Consider the following 12,276-nt stretch of genomic DNA (forward strand, 5'->3'; position numbering starts at 1 on the left):
ACAGCCCGTGCGTGGCCGTGGGCCCCCCCCGGGATGCGGCGCCCCCCGCGGAGAGCCCCGCGGCTGGGTTCGGGTGTGCTACCGGCCTCTGGAAGCTTCCCGGCCGCTCCGTTTGGCTGGAGAAAGGCAGGGCAGCCCCCCAGCCCCGCCCGCGGCGAGCCCCCCGTGGGCAGGAACACAGGGACCGCATCGCGTCCCCGCCGCAGGAGCCGCGGCCATCGCCGTCCCCGTCGCGGCAGAGCCGGCGGCGGAGCCCGCACAGCACCACCGCCGGCACAAAGGTGCCAGCCGAGCATCCCCGGGGGCCGCGACCCCGGCGGGATGCCCGCGGCGGGGTGGTCCCGGCCGGGAGCAGCGCCCACCCCGCGGGAGGTGCGGCCCCCGGGATGGATTCGGGTGCAGCCAGCGAGGGCTCGCCAGAAACCCGGTTTTGTTGTCGTTTTGTGGTTGTCGATTTCCTGCAGAGTCACTCTGGCTGCACGTGGTCTCGGGGGCCGTGGTGGGTGACAGTAGGGAACAACAGATGCTGTAGCAGCGGAGCAGCCGGCAGCCGTGGGATGTTTTTTGCCGCAGCTGCCCCCAGCAATGCTGAATGCTGGAGGCACAGTTGTTGGGTGCCACTGGCCTCCCCGTGCCTCGAAACTCAGTCCTTGGAGTTTTTTTTTCCATAGAATGAGACTAAGGTTCACCTCCTGGGGAAATTCCCTGGGTCAGGCTTCTCTGGAAAGGGTGACATTCCCATCAGTGAAATCCCACAGTGGATGAAGCAGCAATGCCATTTGCTTGGAAAGGGGCAGGTGCTGTTTCTCAGTGCCCCAGAATCTGGGTGCTTCTCTCAAATGGGCCATTTCCATGTGCTCATAGGTGCCACAGTCATTCCTTCTCCAGTAATCTACGCTGCTCTTTCTCCACTGCTCAGGCAGGTATCAGATGAAGCTTGAAATCACAGACTTGTTAATAGAAATTGAAGAGATGGGGTAAGCAGAAGATAGACTCAGCTTCCAGGTTGTTTTTTTCAAGGCAAAGATGCCAAAATAACAGATCATTTAATAACCTCCCTTCTCTACAAAACCTAGGAAGGCTTTTTTGATGGTGGACCATCCTCTGAGCATCCAGATTCTGGCAGGGGGTAGAGAAGGAAACCTCCCACTCTGCTTATGATTTATGTGACCCTGACAAGCAAATATTCACACTTTGTCTCCAGTGAGTGGTAAAAGCCATTTTGTCGTGTCCACCAACATTATTTTTCCCTGTGTGGATCATAAAGGCTTTGCTCCGCCATCACAGAAACCAAGGTCCAAGAGTAAAACTGTGTGCTGCATTTTATCCCCTGAAGCCTTGGGTAAGATTTGTAGGCTATGGTTGCCCTGCACTAGGTGTGTTATCTTTGGCACAGACAAGCAGTGGCTGTTTTGGGAAGCTCAGGCTGTGCATTTTTTTTCTTATAATTTATAAGATCTCGGGTTCCTTTTAAAGCAGAGGAGCAGCAGTTGGATGCTGCTGCAGGTGAAGGTGATGCAGGGAAGCGACTTGTCTCAGGTGAGCTGGGGGCTGAAGTCCAGCACCAAGCTGGATGGAAGACTGGAGAGACTATTTGTGGATATGAACTGAGCATCAGTTGTGCCTTTGTGATGCTGTTTGGGAGAAGACTGAGGTACCTGAGGGGCTTGTCTGGGTTTGGCACGTTTTTTCCCACAGCTGAGTCAGCCTCATCCACAAAAGGGATGGGAATGGTCTTTGGAGGCCCCCTGAAAGCCTCCATGAAAAATAGGAGCCATGAAAAATAGAATGCAAAGCATGGGAGCATACTTGATGGATGTTAGCCCTGGATCCAAACTGTGGAAGGGAAGATGGTGAGGTGCTGGGCTTTATCTCCAGAAGTCTCTTCGTCAGCACTTGATCTTAGGTGAGGATAATACTCTTTTTGTTGCTCTCTAGGGTATCCTCATGTGGGGGTGAATTGCATGGTTGAGTTCACTCTGCTGTGATCTCCTGGTGAGGACAAATTTTGTTGTTGACTCTCCCCTTCTTTCTCATTTTGTGTGTCTCTCTCCTGTTTCTCTTTGCAGCCATCCTTGCTGCTGCTTGGTCTTTTCCCAGCAGGAAGAGTGTGAAATTGTGGTAGTTGTCACGGGTTGAGATTTTGTCCACAGGTCTCTGCAAAGCAGCAAGAAAACCCTCCTGGACCTAATTTAATTTCATGTTCTTGCTGCTCACTTGAGTCTTTGGGGTCCTGTGTGTTTGTGAGGAGTGTAGCTAAAAGTGGAGCAAGACCCTGTGTTTTCTATGGAGGCTGGGGGCAGCTTTTTCTGGAGCTCTTTGGAACATGTTTAACATTCTTCCTTTCTGTTTTGATGTAGTAATTAAATATCATTAATGATTTCACTGTTCTTCAGTTTGGTTGAAGTGTTCAGACATTTATGTTACACCAGTGTTAAATTTCAGAGTTTTCTGCCCTGTTTGGGGTAGCATCAGGTTGGGGAAAGGACAACAGAAGACTGGAAGCATTGAGGCTTCTGGTTTAGTAATCTTCATAAATGCCTTGGGACGTTGTTGTGAAACTCCTCAGAGAAGGGGCAGTTCTTCCACTTGAGAATAATTAGCAGATTACTGTGTCATCTGAAATGAAGGGCTACTGTAGCCAACCAATCATCTTCTGTTTGTTTGAGACCCTGGTTATTTATTTTTTTTAAATTTATATACATTTTTGTGCACATATATATATATATATATATATATATTCACTTACAACATAGATGCCTTGCTGGTGATCCTAAGACAAGTGTGTTTCCTGCTCAGTTCAGACTGAAATAGGAACAGCATTAGATGTTCTTAAAACTTCTGTACATTGAGATTTCCCTGCCAAAATGAGAGGTTTTGTTCCTTTCACATCTGCCTTGATGTGAGTTGTGTCATGAGCTGTGCCATGGTCAGTCTTGGCTTGCTGGATTTTGCATTGTCATTGTCAGTCTTCTGAATTGTGGAGGTACCTCAACAGTGGCCAGGAATAGGTGGTGGTGTCTCTGTCATGAATGGATTGCAGAAGATTTTTGATGGAAAATTAGTAGATCTGAGATTTTGCTGCTTCGAGTTAGCTCTTGGAGAGTCCTCTCAGGCAGTCTATGGGCCACTGAGATTTTAGGCACCCCAGGTTGTCTGGGAGTAGTCTTGTGCTCACTCCAGAAAGGCCACTGCTCCCGTCTCCTGTCCTGCAGAGACAACCCTCCACCTCCCTGTCCCCCAGGGAGAAGTTGTGGTCCAAGAGATGAAGAACTTGGTTTCTGAGGTGTGGGAGAACCTGTGGTGACAGAATCAAACATCTGCCTCTGCTGTCTCTGCAGGACCAAATCCTGCCACACCTGTCAGCCAGGAACCTGCTGCAGGTGTATTTCATAACGTGCAGACGCTTATCGAGGGCGTCTCCTCTGTGGCAGCTGGCTCAGCTTGATCTCCTTCCCCAGCATGGTTGCATCCATGCAGGGGATGGTGGTGGAAAACATCTGCATTTCCACCAGGATGGGAAAGGATTTTGGTGGGGTAACATGGATGTGGTGGGGCTGTTCCTGGGATGGAGAGCAGGGGTGTGTGGTGTCCCCCATCCCCTGGTGTCACATCATGCCTGGGCAACCTGAGGATGCACGTGGTTGCCCACAAACTTCTTATTTCTCACCAGTATGAATGGGTTTGTGTGGCCAGGTTTTAGAAATGGTGGGGCTGCCGGGAGGTTTCTGTGAGAAGCTGCCAGGAGCTTCCCTCATGTCCAGCAGAGCCAATGCCAGCCAGCTCCAGGACAGACCCCCAAGGCCAAGCCCATGAGGAATGATGGTGATGGAATAACAGATTTAAGAAGAAAATAAAATGGTTGCCAGTCACCAGCAGTTGTAACTGAGGCCTGAGAACAGTGGGGTGAAAACATGGGAGAGGAACAACTCTGCAGACACCAGGCTCAGGCCAGGAGGAGGGGCAGGAGCTGCTCCAGGTGCCAGAGCTGAGATTTCCCTGCAGCCCACAGAGGACACAGAGATGCAGAGATCCACCTGCAGCCCCTGGAGGAGCCCACACTGGAGCAGAGGGATGCCCAAGAGAGGCTGCAATCCCGTGGGAAGCCCATGCTGGAATAGGGTCCTGGCAGGGATATGCTGGTCTGTGGAGACAGGACCCCATGCTGGAGCAGGTGTCCTAGCAGGACTTGTGACCCTGCGGAGGGACCCATGCTGGAGCTGCCTGTCTTTGAAGGACTGCACCCCATGGAAGAATGATCCACATTGTAGCAGTTAGTGGAGAATTGTTGCAGGTGTGATGGACTCGCACTGGAGAGGTTCATGGAGAATTGTCTCCTGTTGGAGGGACTCCACACTGGAGCAGGGGGACAACTCTGACTTCCCTCCCTGAGCAGTGGCAGGAACATCTTGTTCTGAGCTGAAACTCAAGTCTCTTTTGCCCACAATGGTATTTGGTGAGGGATCTCTCACAGTCCTTAACTCATGACCTTTTTGCTCTATTTTCTCTCCCCTGTCCAGCTGTGGAGGGGAGTGAGAGAGCTGCTTTGGTGATTGCCTGGATTCCAGCCAGGGTCAACCCACTGCAATTTGCCTTAATACAAAAAAAACCCAAAAAACAACCACCTTCTCCCTCCCTCTGGAGCAGGCTCAGCTCTCTGGGACTGGTTTGTACAGGCTGTTCCACCCTGGAGAGGCTTCACCACCACTGAAACCTGCCCTGCACCAGAGCAGAAGCAACTGGGAGACACGCAGCTGCCACCAGCTTGTTTGCCAAGGCACCTGGAATGGGGAGCCATTAGCAGGGTTCATGATTAATGCTGAAAAATGCTTTTGGACTCATGAAATATTGGAGGAGCTGTGTTGCTTGCACCTTGGGAGAAGCTGGTATTCACAATCAAGCTGTAGCCAGTTGTGTTGGATGGCTGCTGGCTTGGGACATGAGTATTTGGGTTGGCATGGGAAAGGTGGCTTGGGAGGCTGTGGCACAGGAGGGTGTCACACTGCAGCAGCCAAGGTCCCTGACATCAGCTATGCCATGCCACATGTTGGGGATCACACCCCATGCACCCCCAAATTAGTGTTGTGAGGGTCTGCTGCGAGGTCAAGCAGTGATAGGGCAAGGGGCTTTAAGCTGAAAGATGGCAGATTTGGGTTGAGTGTTAGGAGAAAATCGTTCCCTGTGAGGGTGGTGAGGCCCTGGCATGGGTTGCCCAGAGAAGCTGTGGCTGCTTCTGGTTCCAAGACCCAGTTGAATGGGACTTGGATAGTGGAAGGTGTCCCTGCCCATGGCAGGGGGTGTAACCCTATGGTCTTTAAGCTTTCTTCCAACCCAAACCATTCTGGGGTTCTGTGTTTCTATGGAATAAGCAGTTGCAACTCTGAGTGTTTCACATAATGTGATTAAATTCACAGGTCTGTCTGTGCTACCACAGCGCTTCTGTTGTAGCCCTTTCTGAACAACAGAAATGCACTGCAGATGTTTCAGAGGTATTGGTTGTCACCAGCTTTGAGCACCTCTATTGCAAAGCCGAAGCTTTATGAGCAACGTGGAGCTGGTTTTGGGTGGAGCAGCCTTGGGTGAGATTGGTTCTGGAGCAGCTTTGTAGAGCTGGGCTCACCTGTGGCTGTGAGCTGTTCTTTCTCACATGTGGTCCATGGGAATGTCATTTTGGGGCCACCAGCTTTCTGCAGGTGGCTTGAAGGATATCTGTGTCTGCAGAAACACTCCTTAGTGTTTGTTAGTCAGGGATCTCGCAGGAGTTAACCTGGAGTGAATTTTGAAGGATTTTTTCGTCCCGCATAGAAGTGTGTGCTCCAGTCACTGGCAGGAGTATGGTGTAGCCTAGGTCCAGCCAGCCAGCCCAAAGCAGTAGTCTGCAAATCATGGGATCAGAATCATTAAGGTTGGAAAATACTTCTGAGGGCACCAAATCAAATCATCAATGCAGTACCACCACCATGTTCACTACTAAACCTTGTCCTCAAGTGCCACATCCACATGCTTTTTGAACACTTCCAGCAATGGGGACTCCACCACTGCCCTGGGCAGCCTGTACCAGTGCCTGACAACCCTTTCAGTGGAGAACTTTTTCCCAATATCCAATCTCAACTTCCCCTGTTGCAACTTGATCCTGTTTCCTCTCATCATGTCACTTGTTACCTGGAAAAGGAGTCTGACCCCCACCTGGCTGTACCCTCCTGTCAGGAAATTGTAGAGAGTGAGAATGTCCCTTCTGAGCCTTCTTTTCTCCAGGCTAAAATGCTGGTTTGCTTCTGGGTGCTGCAATTCCCTATATTACCTATCCAGAAGCAAATCCCCTGGGGCTGGAGGACTCCTGGGCGCCGTGTCCAACTGCAGTGAAGACAGGGAGCATTTTAATAACATGTCATCAAAAATACCATGTTATGTGTCTGGGCAAGAGAAGAAAAGGAAGCAGGAAGGGTTGTGGTTGTGCTGTGATTGTCAGCTGGAGGTTAATAACCATGTTTTATGTTTAAGAAGGTGTTTGCTTTGCACAGTGCGAGGAGGGAGGAGTGTATGCCTGAACCCACGGGAATTGTATTCCCTTAAATCAGGACATATCGTTGATCCAAGGAATGTCTCTTCCCAGCCAGACGATCACCTTGGAGGCGTCTTTGATTGTATTTTTCTTTGGCTCAGGAGGCTGGGCTGGTGATGGTGAAACGTGCAGCAGTAATTTTTGCAGCAGGAGGTTTTACAGGAGGATGTGGAGGCTCAGGGGGTGCTTTGGGAAATGATTTCTGTATTTTTCTTGCCACGTGAATGTTTCATCCTTGTGAGTGAATAGGTGAGCCAGGTGAAGTTTTCAGGGTCCTGGCTGTGATGTCTGCAGAGGCCTCCAAAGGAAGAGGAGGTCAGGGGTGTGATGAAGGCAGTGGATGATTTTTTCTTCCAGCTTTTCCCACTTCTTTTGAAATCAGCAGTTTCTCACACCCTGACAGCAGCTCTGCAATGAAACATACTTCTGGAAAGCTCTTGTGGTGGATGCTGAGTTTTCCATCTCTCCCTTCACCCCTGCTCTGCCCATCCCCGTGCCAGCCAGGCACAGGCAGATGAGTGTATTTCCTGCCTTTGCAGGTGCTCGGAGCACCATCAGTTATGGGCAGGATACCACAGCTGTGATGGATCACAGCTCCACAACTGTGGAGTGCTTGGTTGTCAGCAGAGCTGCAGCATCTCTCCCTGCCAGGATGCTTTTAGTGCCAAGATTCACCTCAGGGCACTGGTCCTCCCCTGCTTCTGCATTTTGGAGCATCTGCAGAGCACACGTTGTTTTTCTCAAAATTGATTCTGAGAAAAAGCATTTGCTTCACTTTTTGTTTTTGATAGATATATTTTTGTCACATAAGGTGAAAGATTCGTTTATCGACTGCAGTCACTTTAAAGCTTCTCCCCTGTTTTTCTGCTTGCTTTTTTTTTTTTTTTTTCCCAATGAAGAGAAATGAGGCTTATGCATTCAGACTGACTGTCACTTGCTATTCCTCCAGAACCTTTTTTAACCCAGGGACTAATATCAGCCAAATTTGACACAGGAGGGCACATCTTGAGGGTAAGAACTTAGAGGCTGTAAGAAAGAAAGAGGTGGAAAAAGGAAATGTAAACTCCTTATTGTCTGCTAGGAGAGGCTGCATCAGTTGTGAGGTTAAATAATAGCTGTCTGGGTGCAAGCAGGTCTGTTAATTCTTAAGTAAATTACCTTAGTAATTCACCATAATTTATATAAGGAAATAGCCCAAATCGTTTTGAACACAGGGAAGGAGGAGCTGGCTATAGGGATGCTGCCAGGGAGGGTGTTTTGGGATGTTTCTAGATAAGTTTCAAAGATCCCTCTCCCTCTCCCTCTCCCTCTCCCTCTCCTCTCATCCCCAGATTTTTTGCTTGTGCATGACCACTGAGCTTGCAGAAAATAGCTGGTGGCTGACCTCTCCAGTCTCCTGCCTGTACCAGTATCCTACAGTTCAGAAGGGTTTTCCAGCCTTGATCTTAGCCTTGCCACGTGTCTGCTGGGATGGATAATCAGGTATTATACTATGACTGCTCCTGACAGTGATGTTCCATGTGTTGTCACCTGCAAGCTCAGAGAGTCCTTGCATGCTGAGGTGTGGGTAAATTCTGTCCCCAAATGCTTGCTTGGACACTTCCCAGGCTCAGCACAGTTTCCCATCAGGACTGAGGTCAGGGCTGGCAGCATCACCTGGAGAAGATGAGGCAGCATTGCAGTGGCTTTTCAGCATCAGCCATGGTCCATGAACTTGCCGTGGAGCTGGAGCTGCTGTTAAAAGTGATTACTGAGCCTCCAGTTCCCAGAGGAGCCAGGGATGATGCTCTGCCCCTCTCTTGTTCCTGTTACAACTGCAGCAGGAGGCTATCTTTTCTGCCCCTTTCCCTGCTGCTGTCACTATGTGCACTTTGATTTTTTTAATTTTTTTTTTTTTACACAGGGATTCTCTTCCTTTTTGTCAGCTCGAAGAATGATTTTCCTTACGCTCTTCTCTATTTACGGCTGTGGGGGAGGAAGTGACTCAGCCTTCCCCTCCACTCTGATTTGCACAGTCATCCCTTGAGCACCTCCAGTTACGCTCTCTTCATTCAGCAGGAACATTCCCACCTTCTTGCTGCACGTTCTGGCAGGGAAGGGCACAGTGAGGGGGGGGGATGAACCCTCAGCAGGATCTTTCCCTGTGCCAGGAGGAGACTGAAGCAGCGAGCAGGCCGTGCTGCCAGACCTTTGGCAGCTCCAGGTCTCCTGTCTGCTCCTTGTCCATACAGACATCTGTGGAGCAAGGGCTGGCCAAATGAAATTTCAAGGGCTGGCTTGGTCATACTGTAAAAAAAGATGGAATATGATGTCATGGGCTCCCCCAGGAGGGGAGGTGGCTCGGGTTGTGCTGCTGGCACTGCTGGAGGATGCCCTGCTCGCCTGGATGGTGGTGGGAGAGGTGGTTGTGGGTGATGGATAGTGACACCAGCTCCGTGCAGGACTGCTGCCAGCTTGCCTTTCATGGCAGGGCTGAAACGGCTGCTAAATTCCAGGGAGGACACACTGCCTGCTCTGCTCTCCACTGGGCTTTCAGGCACTTCTGCTCAGCAAAGAAGCCAATAAATCATCTGCCACTCCAAGTGATACCAGGCATTTTGTGTCCCATGTTCTGTATAAAAAACAAATGCATTAATTTTTGGTTAATTATTCTCCTACCCTGGAAGCCAGCATAGCTCTTCGTCTCTCTAAAAGGGAGAAGGGTAGATAAAAGGAAGATGAAACTCCCAAGCCCCCTAGAGTCTTTCCTTTCTGCTCCCAAATCAGATACTCAAACCCTAAAAGCAATTTTGGTCTGCTGGAAGGAATTCCAACATGCATCCCTTATTACTTTGCTTTATAACACAAGGAAGTTTGGCAGCCAAAATGAATATTTGCATGATGGTGAGGGGAGTGCTAGAAAGCACGAAGTTTGTCATCACCTAGAAATATTCCAGTAACCTCTCTTGGATTTAGACTTGCTTGTGTTCATCTTTTTTCTTCTCTTTTAAGAAATCCAGCCATATTATGAACCTGTCCTTACAGCATCCTACACTCTGCTTAGGCCATGTTAGCTGCTTTCTGAACGTCTCTGTCTATTGATTAAAGCATTAGGAGGAATGTCAGCTTGGAAGAAGTGGGTTTGATTAGCCCATTATTTTAACAAAAAAAAGAGGTGAACTTTGATTAAAAGTACAGAGGAGATTGTAGTCACTGTTTTTTAACATGCTGGAAGGGAGGTCAGAGCACATAACCAAATGAGAGCATTGGTCAGGACGCTGATGAGGGGAATTTGGAGGCTGAAGGTCAACATTGTGATGTCATCTTCTGCATGACCTAGGAGCATGGAAAATTATTTGTGTGTATTTAATGGGGGCTCCTGGTTTTAGGCTAGTGAACTGTATAGTAAGTGTAGGAACTTCATGGTTTCATGAAGCAGACAGAAAAGAGTTGAGTCTGTACGATGTTACTCTTGTGTGAAGGCTAGGTTTAACTTAGATCAATCAGTCAGTGGAGTAATTACATCCTGAAGTACTTCATGAATTCAGAGAACAGTACAATCCTGGAATGGTTTAGGTGGGAAGGACCTTAATATCATCCAGTTTGATATCCTGCCATTTGCAGGGACACTTTCCCAGGCTGCTCCAGTCCCTGTCCAGCCTGGCCTTGGACACTGCAGGGATCCAGGGGCAGCCCCAGCTGCTCTGGGCACCCTGTGCCAGGGCCTGCCCACCCTCCCAGCCAGCAATTCCTTCCCAATATCCCAGCTGGGCCTGCCCTCTGGCACTGGGAAGCCATTGCCTGTGTGCTGTCCCTGCAGGCCTTGTCCCCAGTCCCTGGGCAGCTCTCCTGGAGCCCCTTTAGGCCCTGCCAGGGGCTCTCAGCTCTCCCTGGAGCCTTCTCTTGTGCAGGGGAGCAGCCCCAGCTCTCCCAGGCTGGCTCCAGAGCAGAGGGGCTCCAGCCCTGGCAGCAGCTGCGTGGCCTCCTCTGGGCTGGCTCCAGCAGCTCCACGTCCTTGTGCTGTTGTTGCCCAGGGCTGGGGCAGCTCTGCAGGTGGGGTCTCACCTGAGCACAGGGGCAGAGATTGGACATTCCTCAGCTGGCAGGTGGGAAAAGCTTGCTGTTATCAACACAGCTGTGTGGACTGCAAGCAAGAGGCTTCACAAAACCATCACGTGCTGTTTGTTGTTTGGGTTGTTCCGAGGATCTGTTGCGTGTTATAGGGGCAGGTGGGAGTATTGATTAGGTGTTCAGAAAGAAGCAGCTTAGTAAACAATGTGGAGGCTCCAGTGAGGGAGTGTCTGCCTCCTCTGTTAAGAGAAGCAAATGTCCTTTGGAAGGTGGTGGTTTGATTCAAATCCGTGCTGGGAGGGAGACCCAAAAGCTCAAGCAATAGGTGACTGATTTCTGTGTTCTGGGCTGGCAGTGATAGATGTGATAGATGGCCAAATCAGAGACAGGCAGATGATGACACAGGTGGGGAGGAAGAGCCAAGAGCAGGTCAGGGCAGTGAGCACATCCTCCTCTTTGGTCTGCCCTTCCTGTTTGCTTGATCTGGGGTCAAACATCTGGATGCGATCTGAGTCCAGCCCACACTCTGGGGCTGCAGCTGTGGCTCTTTCAAGTCCTTGAGCCCCGAGGCTGCCAGCATGGGCAGAGCTGGTGGCAAAGCATCCAGGAAGGAGGAGATGTGTAATAAAAAGCTTCTGTCTCCCTTTATACAAGGAAAAGTGCATGCATACCCTGTTCAGCACTCGCTGCATGGGACCATCCTCTGCCTCCCAGATCAGGAAGCTTTGCTCAATGGGATTGTCATGTACTTGAATTTCATGTCAGCCTGCTTCCTCTCCTAAAGTTCAGCCTGACCCCTTGCTGTGTTAAGAAGTTTCCTGTGGTTTTGATTAAGCTTGGAGTACGTCTTTCTTGCTGGAAGTCTGGGCTCAGAGAAGGTGTCCCTTGGTAAAATCCTGGAGTTATTCTGGATTGAAGTAAGCTCTGGAGGTCCTCTGGTCCGGCCCTCTGCTCAGTGCAAAGCCAGCTTCTACATCAGACATGCTCAGGGCCTCCTCCAGCTGAGTCCTGCTGCTGTTTCCAAGCTGCACACCCAGATCTCACACTCAAGTTACGTGCTGGCTGCTGAACCACAACTCAAAGCAAAGGAATTTTCCAGTATCCCATCGGAGTTTCCCCAGCTTCACCTACCAATCCCCAGACCTGGAGCTGAGCAGCTGCAGCTGTTGGCTGCTGGAGAAGGCTGTCTGCTCCTGTTGTTTCCCATGCCCCCGGCGTTCTGCTGCTGGGTTTCTCAGCTCCTGGGGGATGTCACCACTCCCCAGAAAAGTGGCAGCGCATGTGTGCCTGTATGTGCTGGGGAGGCTTATCGCCAACTGACCTAATTATTGTAATCTCGCTCTTCCCCAGATAGGGCAGGTTTCCTTGGCTCTCAGGAGGCTTCATGGGTTTTTCCAAGCTGTTCTTTGATTTATTGTCTGTCTCTTAATAATATTATTCTTTTGCTCAGGCTAGGTGAAGCCCGAGAAGAAGGGTTGTAGCCAGGGAGAGTGTAATACTTGTGAACTGCCTTTCCTGCTCCAATGGCCATCCTGCTGGGTTTGGTGCCAGAATTTCCAGGCAGGCCCCCTGCAGGGATTTTTCACAGCCCGTGCTCTTCATCACAGCTCCCTCCTCTTCCCCCTGCCCTGATTGTACACGTGCATCCTCTTACTGCAGAAATC

At 50.2% G+C, this 12,276-nt stretch overlaps 1 protein-coding gene across 2 annotated transcripts in view; it reads left to right on the top strand.

Annotated features, from left to right (window-relative positions):
- The window catches only part of CTIF (cap binding complex dependent translation initiation factor), a 146,705-nt gene that overhangs the window by 289 nt on the left and 134,140 nt on the right, over positions 1-12,276 (top strand). The window lies entirely within an intron of this gene.

The sequence above is a fragment of the Pseudopodoces humilis genome, chromosome 4 (genome assembly GCF_049639895.1).
Source record: "Pseudopodoces humilis isolate 2021_Gansu_Grassland_sample_001 chromosome 4, ASM4963989v1, whole genome shotgun sequence".
NCBI lineage: Eukaryota > Metazoa > Chordata > Aves > Passeriformes > Paridae > Pseudopodoces > Pseudopodoces humilis.